This window comes from Spermophilus citellus (assembly GCF_964194105.1).
Source record: "Spermophilus citellus genome assembly, chromosome: 7".
Lineage (NCBI taxonomy): Eukaryota > Metazoa > Chordata > Mammalia > Rodentia > Sciuridae > Spermophilus > Spermophilus citellus.
The window spans coordinates 35,760,642-35,784,633 of record NC_138188.1 but is presented as its reverse complement, the minus strand read 5'-3'; positions in this window follow the sequence as shown (position 1 = coordinate 35,784,633).

Here is a 23,992-nt window from a genome sequence, read left to right as displayed (position 1 = left end):
GGCGACGCTCTACACGAGTTCGTTGGTTTCACCACCCCTCCCCCGCATCGTACCCGCTACCCCATTTAAATTTTTAAGATATAATTCACATGCCATAAAATTCCACCTTTTCAAGTATACAAGCCAATGGTTTTTAGGATATTCACAAAGTTGTGCAGCCAACACTCTAATTCCAGAATGTTTTAATCACCCCACCTTCACCACCACCACATAACCCTACGAACAGTCACTCCTCATTCTCCCGGCCCCCCAGCTTCTGGAAACCTCTAATCTGCTTTCCAGTCTCCGTGGATTTGCCTATTCAGGACATTTCCCCTAAATGGAATCACACAACATGTGGTCTTTTGTGACTAGTTGCTTTCAGTTAGCACGATGTTTCCGTGGTCCATATGTGTCCTCACATGTTAGTACTTAATTCCTTATCATGACAGAATAATATTCTATTGCATGTAAATACAACATTTTGCTTATATATTCATTAGTTGATGGATAGTTAGGCTTCCCATTTCCGGCTGCTATGAATAAAACTGCAATGAATATTCCTGTACATGTCTGAACATTTGTCTTCATTTCTCTTGGATACAGACCTCAGAGTGAAATTGCTGGATTATATGGGTTACTCCCTGGGGAAACACCAAATTTTTTTCCAAAGCTACACCATTTTCCATTCCCACCAACAATGCAGAGGGTTTCACCTCCACATCCTCAACAATCTTTCTTGTTTTGTTTTGTTTTAATAGCCATTCTAGTGGGGATGAAGTGGCATTTTGGTGCGTGGGGGTGAGGGGCAAGTGCTGGGGATTGAACCCAGGACCTCTCCCATATTGGGCTCTAGTGACTGATCTATATCCCCAGGCCCATCTTGAGGTTTTGACGATCAGTGTCATTTCTGAGGACATTCTTTTAGTAAGTGACTTGGAGCCAACTTTACACATCCAGGGAACCCACTCCCTTCCCATTTGAGAGTCTCTCCCTCCATCCCAAACCTAAGGGGACCTCACTATCCTGTGTCCTGAGGGCTTTGCAGAGGCTCTCAGTGTGATGCAAGCTCTCATTAGCATCCCAGCTACCCATGTAGCCATTAGGTGAGAGTGGTTGTAGCCTCCTGCCCCCACTCCCTTCTGCTGCTCCAAGGTCAAGTGGATCCCAAGAGGCCCCAGGGTAGGGAGAGCAGATTGCATGCCTCCAAGAGTACCTCACCTTGGCAATGGAAACTTCAGAGATGGGTTACCTTGACTGGCTGGCTGGGTCTTGCCCTGAACTTGCCTTTTCTTCTCCCTACCATTTACCACAGGCCCAAGGGAAGGTGATCAGAAGGCATTCTGATTATCTGTCAACCATTGGTGGGCTCTTTTTGTCAAGAAATGTCCTCTCCTGGTCCCTGACTGTGGCCCTTAGCAGAGTTGAGATAATATCTCCATGAGGGTCAAAAGATGTCGTCACACTGTTTCCATACACAAATCTTCAATAACAGGTCTTCTCAAAAATGGAACTTTCACAACTGATAGCTGTTATGGTTTAGATATGAGATGTCCCCGCAAAGTTCGTGCATGAGACAAGGCAAGAATGTTCAGAGGGGAAATGATTAGATTATGAGAGCTGAAACCTAATCAGTGGATCCGTCCACTGATATGGATTAACTGTGTGGAAACTGTAGGCAGGTAGGGTGTGGCTGGAGGAAGGCAATCCTTGGGGAGGGGGGGGGAGGGCGGGGGTGTGCCTTTGGGGTTTGTCTTTTGTCCCTGTTGAACAGAGCTTGCTCTCTGTTTCCTGGCTGTCACGAAATGAGCAGCCTTCCTCCAACATGTCCTTCAGTCAAGAGCTGCTGCCTCCCCTCAGGTCCAGAGGTATGAAATCAACCATCTATGGACTGAACCTCTGAAACCATGAGCCAAAATAATCTTTTCTCCCTTGAAGTTGTATCAGTCAGGTCTTTTGGCCACAGTGAAGAAAAGCTGAATGAAACAGTAGGCACATCCAGGTAACCTGGGCTCCTCCAAGGGTGAGCTGAAACCCTGCAGGCTGTGGCTAGGGGTGGGCTGTCCCCTTTGGGCTGCTTCCTCTGTTCTTGGAAACCTGAAAGTCGCTGGCAAGCAGAGGCTTCAGAGAACAGGTAACTGAGCAGAAAACCAAGGCCTGGGTTTGAGAGTTCATTCACTAAGTAAACTGCCAGAGCAGCAACCTACTTGTCAGAGTACCTACTTGCCAACAAGCTGAGTGCCAACCAGGGCCAGTGGCATGGGGTTGGTGGGCACCAGAGGAAGGGCATCTAACCTAAGCTGTGTGTTGGGGTAAGTAAAAGCTGATGACTGAGCCAGACCTGGATGGGACACATAGCACTAGCTAGGCTGAGAAGGGAGGGACAGACCCTACACTGCGGCACGATTGCACTGAAATCTTTCCCCAGATTCCAGCAGATCAGCATGGCTGATCAGGTGTGTCTGAAACATGGTAGAAGGCCAGACCCCTGACCAAGAACCCAGGCAGGGCTCAGGCCCAGATTTCATGCCCTGAGGTCCAAGGCCAGCCACTGGGTTAGGAACCAATTCCTAAAATGGGGCAAACACAGAGTTGCTGGACTGACCCAGTTGGGACCTCCCCAGTTAGTGACAAAGCAAGTGTTTCATCCACTGTGGTGTGTCCTGTGCCTGCTTCTCTGCCCGAGCTTGCTGAATGTGGTGCCTCAGAGAGACTCAAGATGGTGCCTAGTTGTTGAGCAACCCAGGGGAATCTGGGGACTGCAGGGCTGGAATCAGCCAGGTCAGTGTGGTCCAATCTTCCTCTAAAACTCCTAATCCCAGTGTGGTCCCCGGGAGTAAAAGTAGCTCTGAGTTCCTGAGCACTCAATATGACGTGCCCGACTCTGAGCATGGTGATGGGGTCCACATACACCTCTAACCACTCTGTCCTGAAGGTCTTACTGCCCTGTTTTAGATATGAGCCAGCTGTGAGCCATGCCCACAAGGTGGTAGGCTGAGAGTCAGGTTCTTCTGACTACAAAAAGCCAGTGCTCTTTCCACTGCATCAGGTGGCCTCCATGGAAAGATCAGTCCCCTGTATTTGGTGTTGGGGAAGCAGGAGGAAGGTGAGCAGAACAGCACTTGTTCCAGACCCTGAAACTCCAACCACAGGTGAGCAAAAGAAGCTCGCCCCAGCCCCATGCAGGTTCCTGCTCTCAAGTGACCTTTCTCCTGAGCCAAGTACAAGGCTCTTCATATTCTGTCCATGATTTAGCACCAAGAACTACAGTCTGCTCACAGGTTTCCAAGGCCTTTGCCAACCCTGGTCCAGTCACTTCTCTTCACCCTTCCTCCTAGCCTCCTGCAGTCTCCTCAGGAGTGAGGCCTCCCAGAGTTTCTTCTTGGGTGCTTTGTAGTTCATCCCTCACATGGGCTCCCTCTTGCTCTTTGGAGCCAGAGAGCAGTTTCCAATCAGTCTGCTTCCCGCTTTCCACCAAACTTCAAAAGGTTGTCCATCCTCAACTAATAGGTTTGTTTCTGAGCATTTGTTTTCTCTGTCTTGGCTTTTCCTCCATTTAAACTAAAATTCAGTGGCTCTTACATTTTGGGGGAGAATTGCAACCCATAGGAATAAATAGGTTTTGCACTATAAATCAGAAAACACACACACACACACAGAAGTGTAACAAAAGTTTCACAATGTGGATCTTGACTATGTGTGATGCCCTCTGATCTAATATGCTCTATTCTGTCATTAAAAGATGCTGGCAAGACCTACTAAATCAATTTCCTACCCCACTAATGGGTTATGTCCTACAGTGTGAAATGCACATTTTGACAGCCAGAGTCTCCATGGAGTGATATTATAGCAGATATTTGTCAAGAAAAAAAAAAAGTCAACTTTAACATGCTAGAGACAATAGTTTGAAAAGAAAAAAAAAATTCAGTTTGAGTTTTAAAAGCCCAGATTTCTGCTTCAAGGTAGCATCCAATAGGTCACAGCAGGTTAATGTCCCTATTGCAACAAAATGAGAGGAGGCTTTCCAGCTGTTCCCCCATCCCTCCCCATCCCTGCCCGGGACACTTGCCAATTTGGGGCACTCACTAAAGATCAAGTTTTGCTCAAAAGGAGGACTTTAATGGAGGAAGGAGGAACCAGCAAAGTGGCCACATGTGCTGGGATGACAAATTAGAACATAGAGGGCCTTAAACACATAACCAATTTTCTCCACATGACATTTGCTGAATTCTGGGCCTAGGAATGCATATAAAAGCATAATGAAATCTTCCACAGTTCTACAGTTCTTAGAAAACAAAGGCTCCCCCCACACTGCCCCAGAAAAGGGCCTGCCTCAAATGCCAAGGCAGCTCCCACCTCTAAACAGTGAACAGATTCTGAAGCTTCATGGGGACAGAGTCTGGACTGCTGAATCAGGAACTCCTGGAGAGCAGAGCTGGATCTCCAGTCTTCCAAGGCTGAGGATACAGAGACCTGTGAGGCTCTCACCCTAGGAATAGGGTGAAATGAGATTAGTATGCTAAGAATAGGAAGACACTATAGAAGTTGAGTTTTCTAAATCAAAACCGGTCCCAAGCCAGTTCAATTCTATATTCCTGTGATCATTCCTCACCCCCATCTGCTTAACAGAGGAAAAAGGGAAAATTATATACAATGATTGCATATGATAAAAAATAAATAGGTTGGATGTGGTGGCATACACCTGAAATCCCAATGACTTGGGAGCCTGAGGCAGGAGGATTGCAAGTTTGGGGCCAGCCTCAGTGACATAGCAAGGCCTTAGCCACTTAGCAAGACCCTGTCTAAAAATAAAAAAAAATAAAAAGGGCTGGGATGTAACTCAGTAATAAAGCACCCCTGGGTTCAATCCTTAGTATAAACCAAACCAAACAAAACAAATTTAAAAACCAACTAAAACAAACAGAGATAAGATTAGTGGTATACTTCACTGGTAGAGGACATGCTTAGCATGTGAGAGGCTCTGAGTTCAATCCTCAGCACCAAAACCCAAAACCCAACAAATAAACAAAAACTAGACCTGTGAGAAGGCATGAAAATATAATTGATAAGCAAGAGAGAGAGAAAGAAAAAAAAACCAGATAATAGAAGCAGACACAAAGGTGATTCAGATGTTGTGTTTGGCAGACAAGGACTTTAAAATAACTCATTGTAGGAGCCAGGGATGTAATTCAGTGGTAGTTCACTTGTCCTGCATGTGCAAGGCCCTGGATTTAATCCCCAACAGCACAAAAAACAAACAAACAAACAAACAAAAATACCCTGATTGTAGAAGAACTGTGTCTCACACGTGGTTGGTGAAAGCATAAATTGGTATATGCATGTATCAGTAGTCAGGGCTAACTCAGGATTCAGAAATCACACAGTACTTTGGACAAGGATATTTAACAAAAAGAATTATTAAAAGTAAGAGGGGTCTATCTAGTCAGGAAGAGAAAACTATAAACAATTTGGTTATAGCAACACCCAAGGAAAGCACAAATCTGGATAAGGTCCTGCGCTTTGCCTCCTACCATCAAGTTGAGATTCATATGGAAATGGTGCAGCCATGATTCAGTGGATGATGAATTTCACTGATGTTCCACGCAGATGGAATCCCCTAGGGAGCATCCATCAGGAGAAGCTATCCACAGAAAGGTGCCACACCACAGAAGTTGCTGGAAAACTTTCCACAGGAATAACCCATGGTGAGTCAATCTTTGGAATCTTTGGAGGGTGCGCCTAGAGATGTGCTGTGTGATTCTGGCTGTAATGTTGCAGGAATCTTCCAATTGAGCACATGAGAACCAAGAAGAGAAGCCTGTTCTCCTGCAGTGGAAATGAAAGGTCCCCAGGTAGGCTGGAGGATCCCAGCAGAGAGGAAGCTATGCCTCTCTGGCAGAGTTTTCTCAGAGGCTCCCAAGCCACAGAGCATAGGAACAGGAGAAAACAGACAGCAAACGTGTAGATGGCGTTCCTAGTGAGGTGATGAACAGGACATGTCTGCAACAGGAACATCATGGGGGGGGGGGCTCTAAAGCCAAAGAATCCACCACATTACTGTCACAGGGAAATGCAGAGTAAAATTATGATAAGATACAACCGCTCACCTTTTGGAATGGCAAAAACGCAGATAGCGACAACACCAAATGCCACTAAGGATATGGAGCGTCGGGAACTCTCACTCATTGCGGATGAGAATGCAAAATGGAACAGCTACTTGGAAGACAGTTGTTGGTAGTCTCTTATAAAACCCATGGGAGCCAGCGATTGTGTTCCTTGGTATTACTTGTGTAACCTGAAGGAGTTGAAAACTTAGGTCTACAAAAAACCTGCAAGTGGATGTTTATAGCCACTTTATTCACAATTGCCAAAGCTTGGAAGCAACCAAGATATCCTTCAGTAGCTGAGTGCATAATTACACCATGATACATACAGACAATGGACTGTCATTCAGCACTAAAAAGAAATGATCTTCTCAAACCCTAAAAAGACATGGAAGAAAACTTTAGACATGTTAATAAGTGAAAGAAGCCCATCTAAAAAGGCTTCACACTGTATGATTCCAATTCTCTAGCATTCTTGAAAGGTCAAAGTATATAGTCGGTAAAAAGATTGATGGTTGCCAGGGGTTGGGGGCAGGAGGTATGAATAAGTGGAGCACAGAGGAGTTTTAGGGCAGTCAAACTATAATGACACCATCATGATAGATACTCATTTGCCAAAACCCAGAGAATGTACACCTAATGTAAACTGTAGACTTTGGGTGACTGTGATGTGTCAATTTAGGTTCATCAACTGTAACAAACTTAACACTAGTGAAGGATGCTGAAAACAGAGGAGGCCATGCATGTGCATAGGCAAGTAGTACATAGAAATTTCTACCTTTGTCTCAATTTTGCTATGCACTTAAAACAGGTCTAACAATATAAAATCTTTTTTAAAAAAAGAAAAGAAAAACCAGGCACAGTGGCGCAGGTCTGTAATCCCAGCCACTTGGGAGGCTGAGGCAGGAGGATTGTGAGTTCAAATCTAGCCTCAGCAATTTAAGAGGCCCTAAGTAACTCAGTGAAACCCTGTCTCTAAATAAAATATAAAAAGTGGGGATGTTGCTCAGTGGTTAAGCACACCTGGGTTCAATCCCTTATACCAATAAATAAATAAATAAATAAATAAGAAAGAAGAGAAAAGAAAGACCAGAGGATTATATGAACCTTAATACATGGGAGGATGCAGTGGCCATTTGTGAGGACCAACAACCTGATCCCAGCAGATGTGTAGGTACCTGCAGATGCCAGAGAAGCCAGGTGATAAGGACCACCTGCATCTCCCACTGTGCAGTGGCATTAGGTAAGTCTTGTCTGACTGTCAGGCGACTCCAACAAAAGGGCGCATATTGGGGGTGAGTATAGAGAAACAGTAAGTAACAAAAAAACCTGAGTTTACTGTTATGAAACCAAACTGGTCAAGACTTCATTTTGACCCCAGGTGAAATGAGAGTTTTCAATAAAAATTAGCTGAGTAGCTAGGTGCAGTGGCACACACCTGTAATCCTAGCTTTGTGAGAAGGAGAATCAGGAACTTAGTGAGACCCCCCCAACAACTTAGCAAGACCCTGTCTCAAAAGTTAAAAAATAAATTTAAAACTGAGGATGTAGCTTAGTGGTAAAGTGCCCCTGGGTTCTATTTCCAGTACTGGAATTTAAAAAAAAAAGGGGGGGGAGGGGGGATAGTAGGGGATAGGAAAGGTAACAGAATACAACAGTCACTAATATGCCATTATGCAATTATGTGAGTATGTAACAGATGTGATTCTGCAATCTGTGTTTGGGGTAAAAATGGGAGTTCAAAACCCAATTGAGTCCAATGTATGAAAGATGATATATCATGAGCTCTGTAATGTTTTGAATAATCAATTAAAAAAAGGGGGGGCTGGGATTGTGGCTCAGCGGTAGAGTACTCCCCTAGCATGGGCGGGCCCCAGGTTCGATCCTCAGCACCACATAATAATAAAGGCATTGTGTTGTGTCCATCTACACCTAAAAGAAAATAAATATTTTTGAAAAAAGAGAAAAAAGTTGCATAGTGTTGCTTTGAGATGAGAGAATTGGAAAAAGTCTTGATGTCCATCACTGCAGAGAGGGTTGGGAAGCTTGCGAGGAGTACCAAGCGGCTGTGGAGTACCAGGACCAGAGGTTCACACATCAACATGGACAGATCTTAAAAACAGAGATGATTGAAAACATCAAAAATAGAGTGAGGAATGAAACATAGAATACAATAACCCCTATATAACTGTATACATATGCACATGCAACAGAATTAGATTTGGCAATTACATACACAATGTAATTGTTATGTAATTCTAATATTAGAATGTGTTCTGTGGGGGTGTGGTGGGGAACAGGAGTGCAGAAGGGGATCCTCTTAACCTGAGTTACCCGGAAAACAGGGCCAGAGCCAAGCGTACATACTGACACTCCTTCGAAGGAGGGTTTAATCCCAGGGCAGCAAAAGTGAGAGGAAAAGGGAAGTGACAGAGTGAAGAGGGGGAAGCAGATGAAAGGTGGTCCCCTAACCAGGCTGACCATCGATTCATAAGAAAATGTCCTTTGGGTCCGTGGTGCAGGGTATGTGCAACCATCAAGACTCAGGGGAATCCATTAGGGAAAGGAGAGAAGAAGAATTCATCTCCTTCCTGTCTCTGGCTCTCATGGGTCAAAGTTCTTCCTGATACATTTCCATTTCCAGGCTGGATCATTGACCTTTTCAAGGCAGCCACTGGAGGACCCAGATCCTGTGCTTCACCTGCCTTGTGAGGTGGGAAAGAGGGGTGCAGGGATCCGCTCAGAAGGGCTGTTCTGGGACTGCTGTGGCTTTGGCTGCAGCAAGTGCAAAGGAAACCCTGCGAGGGCTTGGCATTCACCCAAGCGAAGGCTGAAACAGCTGGTGGTGCAAGAGATGAGCTGGTGGTGGTGGCAGCTGGACTCTCCATGGGGAAAGTGGCTGAGGGCCTGGGGAGCAGGTGGGCCAATAAGTTGGGTCTGATACAATGCCTTTGCACAGATCTTCTACATCATTCTGCCCAAGGACCCAGTGATCAGGGCAGATTTCCAGGCTGGTATGTTCCTTCCCCTGATGGCACAGGAAAGCTTAGCCTGTGCTCAGGTCCCAGCCCTTGTCCAAATCTGACCTGTGAATAAGGCTCAATTTTTCTCCCTCTTCTCATAATTTCCCAGCCCCAGCATGTAAAGCAGTGAAAATTTATCATCGTTTGTTGCTCCATATTTTTGTGATTCTTAATATTTAAGATACTGTAATGCCGAGACAGAGAAAAAAAAATTGCTTCGATGCTGAACTTGAAATGCTGGGCTTCCTTATTTCAATCTAGCCCAATTTTTGGAAATCCAATAGCATCACTCCTGTTGACAAACAAGTCGGGAAATTGCTTTTCATTCCCCAATGTTTAGAATTTCAAACATTATTTTTATATCAAACCAAATATAAATACAGTACGTAGCATTCCAATATGCACATAAAATCTTTTAGATAATTATCAGGGGAATTTAGAGGTCCCAGAAAGTCATTTAGAATTAAGCCCTCAACTCTTGGAAAGAGTTTTGATGCCCATCACTGAGAGAGGATTGGGAAAAAAAAAAAAAAAAGGTGAAGGCTTTCATGGACCAATCAGCCGTGGAATCCCAGGACCATTCAGGAAGTTTCTGGGGAAGTGCTGGAAGAAAGCAATTCTTAGTAATAAGGACTTTGTGGTGACTGAGATACAGCTCTGCCTCAAAAGCCTATTTGTTGGCCCAACTGGATGGGCAAGGGGCAATCTGGGCAGTTAAAAGTTCATGCTCTCTAATTTCCCAGAGGAACCTAAACAATCAAAGGGAAAATTTCATTACCTCTATGGAGCTGTCAAGAAATGTAAAGCGAAGTCTGATGCTATGGTGTGTGTCTGCGGTCCCAGCACTTGAGAGGCTGAGGCAGGAGGATACTTGAGCCCAGAAATTCTGGTCTAGCCTAGGCATCACAGGGAGACCTCATCTCAAAGAAGACAAGACAGGAAATGGAAATGTCTGAGATTTTCATCCTCCTTGCAAGCTAACAAGTTGTCCTCCCCAAATTTTATGGATGCTGACAGAATACATGAAAGTTCTTTTTTTTTTAAATTAATTTATTTATTTTTATTGGTTGTTCACAACATTACAAAGCTCTTGACATATCATATTTCATACATTAGATTGAAGTGGGTTATGAACCCCCAATTTTACCCCAAATGCAGATTGCAGAATCACGTCGGTTACACATCCACAATTTTACATAATGCCCCATTAGTAATTGTTGTATTCTGCTACCTTTCCTATCCCCTACTATCCCCCCTCCCCTCCCCTCCCATCTTCTCTCTCTACCCCATCTACTGTAATTCATTTCTCTCCTTGTTTATTTTCCCATTCCCCTTACAACCTCTTATATGTAATTTTGTATAGCAATGAGGGTCTCCCTTCATTTCCATGTGATTTCCCTTTTCTCTCCCTTTCCCTCCCATCTCATGTCTCTGTTTAATGTTAATCTTTTCTTCTTGCTCTTCCTCCCTGCTCTGTTCATATTTGCTCTCATTATATCAAAGAAGACATTTGGTATTTGTTTTTTAGGGATTGGCTAGCTTCACTAAGCATAATCTGCTCTAGTGCCATCCATTTCCCTGCAAATTCTATGATTTTGTCATTTTTTATTGCTGCATAGTACTCCATTGTGTATAGATGCCACATTTTTTTTATCCATTCATCTATTGAAGGGCATCTGGGTTGGTTCCACAGTCTAGCTATTGTGAATTGTGCTGCTATGAACATCGATGTGGCAGTATCCCTGTAGCATGCTCTTTTAAGGTCTTCAGGGAATAGTCCGAGAAGGGCAATAGCAGGGTCAAATGGTGGTTCCATTCCCAGCTTTCCCAGGAATCTCCAAACTGCTTTCCAAATTGGCCACACCAATTTGCAGTCCCACCAGCAATGTACAAGTGTACCCTTTTCTCCACATCCTCGCCAGCACTTGTTGTTGTTTGACTTCATAGTGGCTGCCAATCTTACTGGAGTGAGATGGTATCTTAGGGTGGTTTTGATTTGCATTTCTCTGACTGCTAGAGATGGTGAGCATTTTTTTCATGTACTTGTTGATTGATTGTATATCCTCCTCTGAGAAGTGTCTGTTCAGGTCCTTGGCCCATTTGTTGATTGGGTTATTTGTTATCTTATTGTCTAATTTTTTGAGTTCTTTGTATACTCTGGATATTAGGGCTCTATCTGAAGTGTGAGGAGTAAAAATTTGTTCCCAGGATGTAGGCTCCCTATTTACCTCTCTTATTGTTTCTCTTGCTGAGAAAAAACTTTTTAGTTTAATTAAGTCCCATTTGTTGATTCTTGTTATTAACTCTTGTGCTATGGGTGTCCTATTAAGGAATTTGGAGCCCGACCCCACAATATGTAGATCGGAGCCAACTTTTTCTTCTATCAGATGCAGAGTCTCTGATTTGATATCAAGCTCCTTGATCCATTTTGAGTTAACTTTTGTGCATGGCAAGAGAAAAGGATTCGGTCTCATTTTGTTGCATATGGATTTCCAGTTTTCCCAACACCATTTGTTGAAGATGCTATCCTTCCTCCATTGCATGCTTTTAGCCCCTTTATCAAATATAAGATAGTTGTAACTTTGTGGATTAGTCTCTGTGTCCTCTATTCTATACCATTGGTCCACCCACCTGTTTTGGTACCAGTACCATGCTGTTTTTGTCACTATTGCTCTGTAATATAGTTTGAAATCTGGTATCGCTATACCGCCTGATTCACACTTCCTGCTTAGAATTGCTTTTGCTATTCTGGGTCTTTTATTTTTCCATATGAATTTCATGATTGCTTTATCTATTTCTACAAGAAATGCCGTTGGGATTTTGATTGGCATTGCATTAAACCTATAGAGAACTTTTGGTAATATCGCCATTTTGATAATGTTAGTTCTGCCTATCCATGAACAGGGTATATTTTTCCATCTTCTAAGATCTTCTTCTACTTCTCTCTTTAGGGTTCTGTAGTTTTCATTGTATAAATCTTTCACCTCTTTTGTTAGGTTGATTCCCAAGTATTTTATTTTTTTTGAGGATATTGTGAATGGAGTGTTTTTCCTCATTTCCGTTTCAGAAGTTTTGTCGCTGATATACAGAAATGCCTTTGATTTATGCATGTTGATTTTATATCCTGCCACTTTGCTGAATTCATTTATTAGTTCTAGTAGTTTCTTTGTAGACCCTTTTGGGTCTTCTAGATATAGAATCATGTCATCTGCAAATAGTGATAATTTAAGTTCTTCTTTTCCTATTTTTATGCCTTTAATTTCTTCCGTCTGTCTAATTGCTCTGGCCAGTGTTTCGAGAACTATATTGAATAGAAGTGGTGATAGAGGGCATCCCTGTCTTGTTCCGGATTTTAGAGGGAATGCCTTCAACTTTTCTCCATTCAGAATGATGCTAGCCTGAGGCTTAGCATAGATAGCTTTTACAATGTCAAGGTAAGTTCCTGTTATCCCTAGTTTTTCTAATGTTTTGAACATAAAGGGATGCTGTACTTTGTCGAATGCTTTCTCTGCATCTATCGAGATGATCATATGGTTCTTATCTTTAAGTCTATTGATGTGGTGAATAACACTTATTGATTTCCATATATTGAACCATCCTTGCATCCCAGGGATGAATCCTACTTGATCATGGTGCACAATTTTTTTGATGTGTTTTTGTATTCGATTTGCCAGAATTTTATTGAGGATTTTTGCATCTAGGTTCATTAGAGATATTGGTCTGTAGTTTTCTTTCTTTGAGGTGTCTTTGTCTGGTTTTGGAATCAGGGTGATGTTGGCCTCATAGAATGAATTTGGAAGAGCTCCCTCTTTTTCTATTTCCTGAAATAACTTGAAAAGTATTGGTATGAATTCTTCTTTAAAGGTTTTGTAAAACTCCGCTGTATACCCATCCGGTCCTGGGCTTTTCTTGGTTGGTAGTCTTTTGATGGCTTCTTCAATTTCATCCATTGATATTGGTCTGTTCAAATTGTGTGTATCCTCCTGACTCAGTCTGGGCAAATCATATGACTTAAGAAATTTATCGATGTCTTCACTATCTTCTATTTTATTGGAATATAGGTTTTCAAAATAATTTCTAATTGTCTTCTGTATTTCTGTAGCATCTGTTGTGATATTGCCTTTTTCATCCCGTATGTTAGTAATTTGAGTTCTCTCTCTTCTTCTCTTCATTAGCATGGCTAAAGGTTTGTCAATCTTATTTATTTTTTCGAAGAACCAACTTTTAGTTTTGTTAATTTTTTCAATAGTTTCTTTTGTTTCAATTTCATTGATTTCCGCTCTGATTTTAATTATTTCTTGCCTTCTGCTACATTTGCTGTTGTTTTGCTCTTCCTTTTCTAGGGCTTTGAGATGAAGTGTGAGCTCATTTATTTGTTGGTTTTTTCTTTTTTTGAGGAATGACCACCAGGCGATGAATTTTCCTCTTAAAACTGCTTTCATTGTGTCCCATAGATTCCGATATGTTGTGTCTGTATTTTCATTTATCTGTAAGAATTTTTTGATTTCCTCCTTTATGTCTTCTGTAACCCATTGATCATTCAGTAACATATTGTTCATTTTCCATGTGATGTAGGATTTTTCCTTCCTTCTTTTATCATTGATTTCCAGTTTCATTCCATTATGATCAGATAAAATGCATGGTATTATCTCCACCCCTTTATATTTACTGAGGGTTGCCCTATGGCATAATATATGGTCTATTTTTGAGAAGGATCCATGTGCTGCTGAGAAAAAAGTATAGCCACTTGATGATGGTTTATATATTCTATATATGTCAGTTAAGTCTAGGTTATTGATTGTGATATTGAGTTCTATAGTTTCTTTATTCAACTTTTGTTTGGAGGATCTGTCCAATGGTGAGAGAGGTGTGCTGAAGTCACCCATAATTATTGCATTGTGGTCTATTTGATTCTTGAACTTGAGGAGAATTTGTTTTATGAATGTCGCAGCACCATTATTTGGTGCATATACATGAAAGTTCTGAGTCAGAGATAAAGGAGAGTTTACTACTCCAAGCAAAAGCGGCAGCCAGGTTACTGGAATTTTTGCACCAGTTTCCTGAAGCTCAGTTTTCACAGGACAATGCAGAGGGCCAGGTGTCACATAAGGGTGACACCTGTACTTGGAGTGGGTTGTGTCACAGGAGAATCCCACCTTCAAGAAACCATAGCTTTTACACTGGGAAGTAAATATGCTTTCTATAGAGGGAAACGTTATTTCTTCCAAAGCTGTACGCAAACCTTTCCTTTCCTTTAGAAGAAGTCTTTATTTTTCAAGGCTGTTCAGTCTAAACACATTCCTGAAAAGATAGTCAGGAATAAAGATAGTCTGGGGAAGAAACATGGGAGCCTGGTGGAGAAAAGTCTGACAACAGGAGGGACCTATGATCAGACTGATGTAGACATGAAGAATGGCTCTTTGCCATCTACCCTAACTTCTCAAGAACAGTGGGCAGCATAGGGCTCATTGGTTTTTATCGTGATGGCAACCTGAGGCTCTGTGATAAAAGGTTCATTAGGAAGTCATCAGGACAATCTGCCTTACAGGGGTTCATGATATAGATCAGCAGTTGGATGGTCAACTCTACAACTTGAAGAAAATCCCACACAGTTAATGCAGGTTGTTAGGCTCAGAAAGACAAGTTGCTTCCATTCCGTGGCTCACTAGCTTGTGTTCTCAAAGTCATCCTCACAATCAATGAAAAATACTACTAGCATGAGTGAATCTAGTGCACTTCAGAATGCATGGTCAATATTTTTAAAAAGTTGTATTTCTGTGTTCTGGCAACAAATAATTAGAATAGGATGAGTGCGATACTAATCAAATTTTCAATGGGATTTTTATGAAGAAAAATATTAACAAATCAACTCTGAAGTTAATATGAAACTCAAAGGAATTAGAATAGCCAGAGAAATTATGGAAAAGAAAAACCAAGTTGGAGGACTTAAGTTACCTGATTTTAAGGTAATCTTGATTTCTACACAATTAGTAATCACAAGGAATAGACTAAAGAGTTCTGAAAGAAACACTTGCGTGGCCAAATGACTTTTGTCAAAGGGGCCAAAGCAATTCAATGAAGTATAGGTAGATCTTTTCAACAGCTGGTGCTTGCACAGCCAGAAACATAAAAAAAGTGAACTTTGATCCCTACCTCATATATCACACAAAAATTAATTTGGAACAAATTAGGGGAGATACACATTCACTGTGTATCTATCTCCCCTAATCTCTCATTAGGGGAGATACACAGTGAATGTGGATTCATCCCACCATGAGTACCTCCCATTTAATCTCAGTACAGTTATTTTTCTCAAATTCACCTTAATCTAACTCAAAAAACTGAATGGAGTTTGCAGCAACAGAGAGGAATTAAACTATGAATGCGTGGAAACAAGAACTTGGATGAGTGTTCAGGGAAATTGCAAATTCTATGGGTGGGAATTATGCTGGAAAAAAAAAACTTAACCCAAAAGGTTACATTCTGTAGTATATCATTTGTATATCTTTTTTATTGACATTTTTTAAAGTGACAACATTTTGGAAATGGAGGAGAGAACTGAACTGGAGAACTGCAGTTATCAGACATTAGGGGAGATACACAAAAAGGAGATTGGTATGGTTATAAAGGGCCACACAGGGGATCCTGTGCTCAGAGTGGTGACCCAGGCAGTGGATGCTCCAACCTGCACAGGGAATAAAACCCTATAGAACTTAACACATATATACACAGGAATGAGGACAACTAACACTGGGGAAATTTGTCTAAGATGAGTGATTTTATCAACATCAGTATCTTGGTTGCGATACTATACGATAGTTTCACAAAATGTTACCATTAAGAGAAACTGGGTGGAGTGTGTGAAGGATTATCTGAGTTATTTCTTGCAACTGTATGAATTTACAATGATCTCAGTAAACAGTTCAATTGAAAAATGAATTTGAGTCAAGATTAGTGGTGTGCACCTGTAGTCCCTACTTCTTGGAAGGTTGAGTCAAGAGAATTGCTTGCACCCGTGAGTTCCAGATCAGCCTGGGCAACATAATGAGACCTTATCTCAAAAAAAAAATTGAGATGGTTCATAGGCCTAGATGTAAAGGTAACTTTGTAATAATTTCTTATGATTTTTAATTTCTAGAATTATTACTTTTTATAATTTTCAGGAGAAAATAAGGGGAATAGATTCATGACCTAGAGGTAGGCAAAGATGTTGTGGCACAAAGAAAGCAATAAGCACACAAACATTTAAAATTTGGGGTGGTCAGTTACTCTGGTGACATCAAGCTGTCAGATAGAGGCAGAGTATGGAGGGTTTGACATCCGATACTTAGTACTTGAGTCCAGAATGGATACTCATCACTTCTGCTGACTGAGGAAAGCTAATCAGCTGTCTCCATCAGGGTGCCAGGGGTGGCAAGCACTCCGTTGGTGATCCTTGATGGGGGAGCTGCTAGCCAGTAGGATTCCATCCTGAAAAGGGGATTGAAAGCAACACTGGCTTCAGTGTCAAGAAACGGTGGAAGAGTCTATCTATCTCTACAACATTCCCCAAAGGTGGAAGAAGACGAGGAAACAGACTAAGGAAGTTGGTGTAATTTACCTGAGGTACATAGGACATAGGTAGTAGGTGGATCCAGGATCCATTCCCAATCTGTCTGGCTCTAAGCTTCCAATTCTACTACTTGCTCTTGACTTCTTCAGAGCATGTCACCAGAGAGACAGGCTGGCATTTGTGGAAAAAAGAAAAGAAGTGGAAGCAGAAAAGAGTCGGGTCAGACAAAGATGTACTTATTCCCTCATTTTTATCAGCTTTAATTTGCTCCTTCCTTCCTTCCTTCCTTCCTTCCTTCCTTCCTTCCTTCCTTCCTTCCTTCCTTCCTTTGATGGTGCTGGGGATTGAACCCAGACCCTTGTACATGCAAGGCAAGTGCTCTACCAACTGAGCTATAAAAAGTGAATAGGTCTCACTCTTCTTTTACACAGTCACATCAGTTCTGAAGTATTTTTTTAAAATATATTTTTAGTTGTAGATGGACACAATATCTTTATTTAATTTGTTTGCTTTTATGAGGTGCTGGGGATCAAACCCAGGGCCTCACACATGCTAGGCAAGCGCTCTACCACTGAGCCACAACCCTGGCCCTCTGAAGTATTTTTTTTTTAATTTAAAATAATTTATTGTATTCTTCCAGAACAGATATAAAGAACTTCTTGGAAGTTGATATCAGAACACAATGTTACATACCATTTTCACAACTAGCCTTGCATTGAATTCTTTCTTAAGGAACACAGTAATTTTAAAAAATCAGAATATTTACATATTAATAAATACAGAAGATTGAGACATTATCCATAGATATGTGTGTTTGTTTTGTTTTGCTAAGAAAGCCTATAAAAAGGATTTCTGAACAAAGTCTGAACAGTAGTCACAGTAAGTTAACACAAAAACAATTTTAACTTATAAAATATGATTTTGCGGTTATAGTTTTGATATGTATTTCCAATTTGTGAATCTGTTGCATGTATCTGTGATTGAATATTCCCTCTCCCTCCTCCAAGCGGTCACTTTGCTCTTGAAGGTTCATGGTGCATATTTAACTGACCCACAGTTGTGAGTAAATGTTTCTACCTTTATTAGAGACATACGTATTCATCATGGTTTAATAGAATGCAAGGTCACTAATTAATCTTTTCTATTCCCTCGAGAAATATTTTATTCTGGGAGGCAGAAGACAAAATTTTAAGCATATGCTGCAGAAAGGAAAAGCCCTGGTTTATACAGTAGTTCATCAGACCACTTGATAAAACAAAGGGATTACTGACTGGAGTAGAAAAGGCTAACTAAAAAATACAATGGAAAACATTTCTCTGACCCTTCCTTTTATCTTCAAAAAGAAGAAAAACAAAAGACCCATATACACAAGATTAACTGTCTAGTAGACAGATTCCACCAGCCACACCTAAAACCAGTATTCTGTCACATTGCAGGATGTCATGCAACATCTTCAGTTGACCAGCTGGTCTTGTGGAATACTGACTTATTCCAGAGCATCCCTCCTGACTCCAGGCTTAGTTTTTCAGGGTGGTATGACACCAGGACCTTGGACAGGGTAGTAAGGAAACCTGGGTTCTGTGCCCTGCCAGCCACTGAAGGGTTCCCTGGATCTGGGCAACCACACACCCACACTCTTCAGTTTCCTCACCAGCAAAGCCACGGGTGGGACTAGCTGTCCTCTACAGGAACTGTTACTTCAACAGGTAGATGAAGTGCGTGCCAGAGAGAGGTGTCCAGCTGTCACATGGCAGTTTTATTTATTTATTTATTCCTAGTTGTAGATGAACATAATACCTTTCCTTCTTTTATGCAGTGCCGAGGATCAAACCCAGTGCTTCACACATGCCAGGCAAGGGCTCTACCACTGAGCCACAACCCTAGCCCCTCACATGGCAGTTTTAACCCCAGAATCTAGTGGATATATATGCAAATTTCTTTCATGCCAATATCTGGCCTTTAGATCAAGTGCCAAAGATTCAAAGGAAGATAGAAATCTGGAGGCAAATATTTCTGTAGAGCAGATGCCCACAAGGCAAGATATCTCTTTCAAATAAATTCAGAATTTCTTATGTTGTGAATATGCACAGTTTTGAAGCATATTTATTTTCACATAAATTGCCTAGCTGCAGTATAAAGGAGAATGTTTTTTTTTTCCCCAAGACTGAGAGAGGAGTTGTAAACACCAAAACTTATTAGGCCTTTTTCAGCTTAAAAGAAAAAGATGTTCTGGGAGACAAGATAGTTCTGACCTATAAGATAAAATCATTTTTGACATTAGTGCATAGCTCCCCCAACACCCCAAAACTAATATTTGTAGCTAAATTAAGCTCAACTGTTGTGTGGATTCTTAGAGGAAAAGAAAAAAAACCCTTTCACATAAATTGGGTCAACACAGCGACAAAATAACTAATTATAAGGTGTAAAGTAGCCAGTTCTACTTGATACATAACAACCATTTAAACAGATGGCTTTAACTGAGTGAGCCAGGATATCAGCTCTGCCATTACCAGCCACACGTGTACATGCTTAATATTCTAGTGCATTTCCTGATACACTTTCCCTCTGCTTTATATAAAACCAACAGAAGAAGTTCTGGAGCATTTTGATAAAGAAAATGCTCCTGCTGTTTTGACTCTCAGAAGAGATTCCTTTGAGTAACCCGCCACCTGGTGGCAAAGAACATGAGTTGCAGGAGAAATAATTTGTTTTTAAAAATTTTACAGATGTTAAAACATTTCAGTAACCCTTAAAATTAGAAAGTTATGCATTAAAACAAAGCAAAGCAAATTTTAAAATGAAAAAAAGTACATTCATTATGTCAGGTTAATTAAAAACAGATGTCTCTGAGAAAGACATCTGGATTTTGGACAAGAGCAAGTCACTGACCTTTATCATCAAACATGAGAAAGACAGAATTTTCATTAAATCAAGATGTAAAAAGCAGGGGTGGCTCAAGATGATCCATTTGGAGAAAAGTTAACAAAGTTCCATATTGTCCACACTATTGATAATTGCATAGGATTACAGGAATTTTAGGGGTATCCCAGACAAATGGGGAAATGTATTTCTTCTAAATTGGTTTCTGGGGTTCGGCCTGGAAAATATGTGACTACGTTTTATAGTAGAGACCATGTGGTAAGAAATTAAATGCACTTAAAAGGAATAAAATTCTTTCAAAGCACTGGCAGGAGGAATTTGCATCTGATTGGAATTTTATGTGAGAAACTAAGTTTGAAGGGAGATGCCAAACAATTCAAGAACTTGAATAGCCACCATCTGGGGGAAATGAACATGACTTGCATAGGGTCAACTCAGTTTGAAATGCTGTCCTATGGACTGACTCCGTGGCTCTGGGGAAGGTTGTCATGGGACTAAATGCTGTCATGGAACTAAATGCAAGAAAAATATAGGTGGCTTCATAGTGGAAGTGGGTGACCGCAGGAGTGTGGTGGGATCAGAGTTAGGAGTCAGTCTTTAGTATCTCCATCTCCTTGGACTTCATGGAAGATTGTTGGCCAAGTACCAATGCTCCTAGATGGAGATTATTTGGTGTACGTTTTAGCACCACATTCTGTCCACAGTCTCCAATTCTTCAGTGCCCACTAACTCCTCAGTATAGAAGTTTCCAGCCTCCTTCCCCCATTATTTCACGGAACTACCCTTAACATAATAACCACTGACCTTCAAATCAATAAATTCAATGTATGCATTTCAGCCTTCAACCTACTTAACCTTTGTGCAATAGTTTAGTACCCCCTCTCTTTGGAGCCCTCTCCTCAGTTTCTGTTTCTTTTTACCTTTTCTCTAATGGGGCCCTCTTGGTTACCTTAGCAGGCAGCTCTTCTTCCCAATATCTCGAATGCTTGATATTCCTCAAAGATCTGCCCTCCATGCAGCCCCTCACTGTATTGTAATGATTTGTAAACATCTGGGGTTTTTTTTGTTGTTGTTGTTTGTTTTTCATTTTTTTTAAACCAGCCTTGAGCCTTCCACATACAAAATGTTTGTTTTGTACATTTTCATTTCCCAAAGAACCTAGAGTGTTGCTTAGTAATGAGGAAGTACCTAGAGATCTTGGCCAAAGGCAAGAAATATCAAAACTGGGGAGAAAGGTATGGAGGTATCTCTGGCTATTGTGTTTTCCTGCTGACTGAGGAGTTATAATAAGGAAACAAAGAATAATTCCAGAGTTTATTTCTACATTGTGGTTTTTCAGGAGGAGAACATCAAGACAAAACAAAAAATAGGAATGTGGACATAAAACTGTATTAATTCAACATCTCAGACCATATCTAACAAAGCCTAAAACCAAATTCTGACTTTATTTCTTTAGAATGGATGTAGATTTATGAGAAAATTGATAGTACAGAGTTCTCTCCTCACAGCTTCCCCTATTACCATCTTACATTTGTTTCAAGGGGAAGATGGCCAGTGTCTCCTTGGAGGGTTCTTTAGCTTAGAGGAATCCAAGCCATCCTAAATGACCACCCTAAGTCTTGATATCTTAAATACTTAAGCCACCCTAAATCTTAATATCTCAAATAATTAACAAGTAATAAAACACACTCAGAAATATATTTACAAAAGCGAAGCAAGCCCCTGATAGATCTAGTTCACATGGGTTCTTGAACTAGACAAAGACAAAATGGCTCCTGTGGTTTATTAAAGGGGGCACATCAAAGGCAGGAGTAAGGTTTCAAGGGTGGAGTCTTGCTTGGTAATGTCTTGCAGTCAGGTTGATTGACATCTTGGCAGGTCACACCCATCTCAGGTGTTGTGTGGGATCCTAGGAAGGCAGAGCTTGGGGGGGACACACAGCCCATGGACGGCTCATGGCACATTAGCATATTTGTTACAACGATGAATGAATACTGACACATTATTATGAACTGGAACCCACAGTTGATTCAGATTTCCTTAATTTTTACCCAGTTTCCCCTTTCTGTTACGTTCTGTTCAGAATCTCTTCCAAGATACCTTGTTACATGGAGTCATCACATTTCCTGAGGCATCTTTTGGCTTTGAGAGACTTTTCAGACTTTTCTCATTTTTTATGACCTAGCAGTTTTGAGGAGTACTGGTCAGTTATACTGAAGGATGCCCATCTAATGGAATCCATCTGATATTTTTCTCATAACTGTACCGGGGGTTATATGTAGGGGGAAGAAAATCACAGAGGTAAAATGCAGTTTCATCATATCATATCAAAGATACAAGGGTTCATACTAAGTTTGATTTGTCACTATCGTTGATCTTGGTCACCTAGCTGAGGTAGTATTTGCCATGTTTTCCCATTGTTGATCACTCTCTCATTGACCCTTTCCATACTCTTTGGAAGGAAGCTACTACGCACAGTCCATACTTAAGGAGTAGTAAATAAAGCTTCCCCTCCTTTAGGGAAGAATATTTACATAAATTATCTGGATATCTTCTGTAGAGGAGATGTGTCTCTTTGCTCCCATTTATTAATTTTTTCAATAATCTATTTATACCAATATGAATTACTAGATATTTATTTATAACTTGGATTATAATCCAATATTACATTATTTTCTTGCTCATTCCACTTCTTTTTCTTTATTTCTTTCCTTTTTTTTTCCCTTTGGATTGAACCCAGAGGTGCTTTGCCACTGAGTTATATCCCCAGCCCTTCATTCCACTTCTTGCTAAAATTTGGTCACTAGGACTTCTTTCATTTGAATCTTGTCTCTTTAACATAGTCCATCAATGTGGGATTTATTTATTATTTATTTAGTTATTTCCACTTCTTTACTTTCTGACTCCACAAAATATCCCAGGCTCATTTTGCATATTTCTACTATAGTCCTAGAATCAGGTACTTCTTTAAGGATCGCTGATTTCTTTTCTCAAAGAATGGTATTAGAAACCTAAATCTCAGGCTGGGGTTGTAGCTCAGTGGTAGAGCGCTCGCTTAGCATGTGAGGGGCCCCGGGGTTCGATCCTCAGCACCACATAAAAAATAAATGAATGGAACAAAGGTATTGTGTCCAACTAAAATTTAAAAAAAATAAATATAAGAAAGAAACCTAAATCTCAGTGTTAGATGTCCTCAATGATACTTGGGTATTATTTCCACTGGTCTTTTTAGTTACTGAAGAAAGGAAATGTAAAATAATACTGAGGGATTTCAACACACATTGCTCACCAAAAGATAGGAATCCAGACATAAACTCGGTAAAGACTTTAGATCTAAAAAATACTATAAATCAAATGGACCTTTTAGGCACCTATAGAATATTTCATCCAAAAACAGATAAATTAAATTTCTTCTTAGCTGCCCATGGAATCTTCTCCAAAACAGACCATCTTTTAGGACACAAAGCAACTCTTAGCAAATACAAAAAAAAAATGGATATTATTCCTTGTATCTTATTGATCTTACTGGAATGAAATTAGAAATCAACACACACACACAAAAAAAAAAAAAACCCTAAGGAAACTATATAAATACATAGAGATTGAACAATACACAAAGAGGTGGTTCTTTGAAAAGATAAACAAGGTTGATAAACCCTTAGCGAAACTAACTAAAATAAAGAGAGAATACCCAAATAAACAAAACTAGAGATGAACAAGGAGAAATCACCATGGATATAAGAGAAATCCAGAGGATCATTAGGGTCTATTTTAAAAACTTATACTAAAAACCTAGAAGAAATGGGTAAATTTCTAGACACATACAACCTGCCAAAATTAAATAAAAAGGCACAGAAAATCTAAACAGATCAATAATTAGCAACGATATTGAAGCAATAATGCCTTCCATTAATAAATAAATATATAACAATAAAGATAATAAGTAAAAATTAATAAATAATAAAGCCTTCAAAAAAAAAAAAAAAAAAAAAGAGAGAAGTCTAGGACCAGAGGGATTCTCAGCTGAATTCTACCAGACCTTTAAAAAAGAACTAATGCCAAAGTTCCTCAAATTATTCCATGAAAAGAAGGGGATGGAACACTTCCAAATTCATTCTATGAAGCTAGTAGTACTCTCACCCAAACTAAGTAAGGATATATCAATAAAAGAAAACTACAGACTAGTGTCCCTATTGAACTTAGATGAAAAAAATCTTAATAAAATATAGCAAATCATATCCAATACCATATTCAGAGATTGCACATTTTGACCAAGATGATTTTCTTCCAGGATTGAAGGATGGTTTAACCTACACAAATCAATACATGTAATTTACCACATAAATAGAATTAAGGGTTAAAAATCACATAGGCATCTCAATAGATGCAAAGAAAGCCTTTGATAAAATTCCAGCAACTGTTCATGATAAAATCACCAAGGAAGGTAGGGTTAG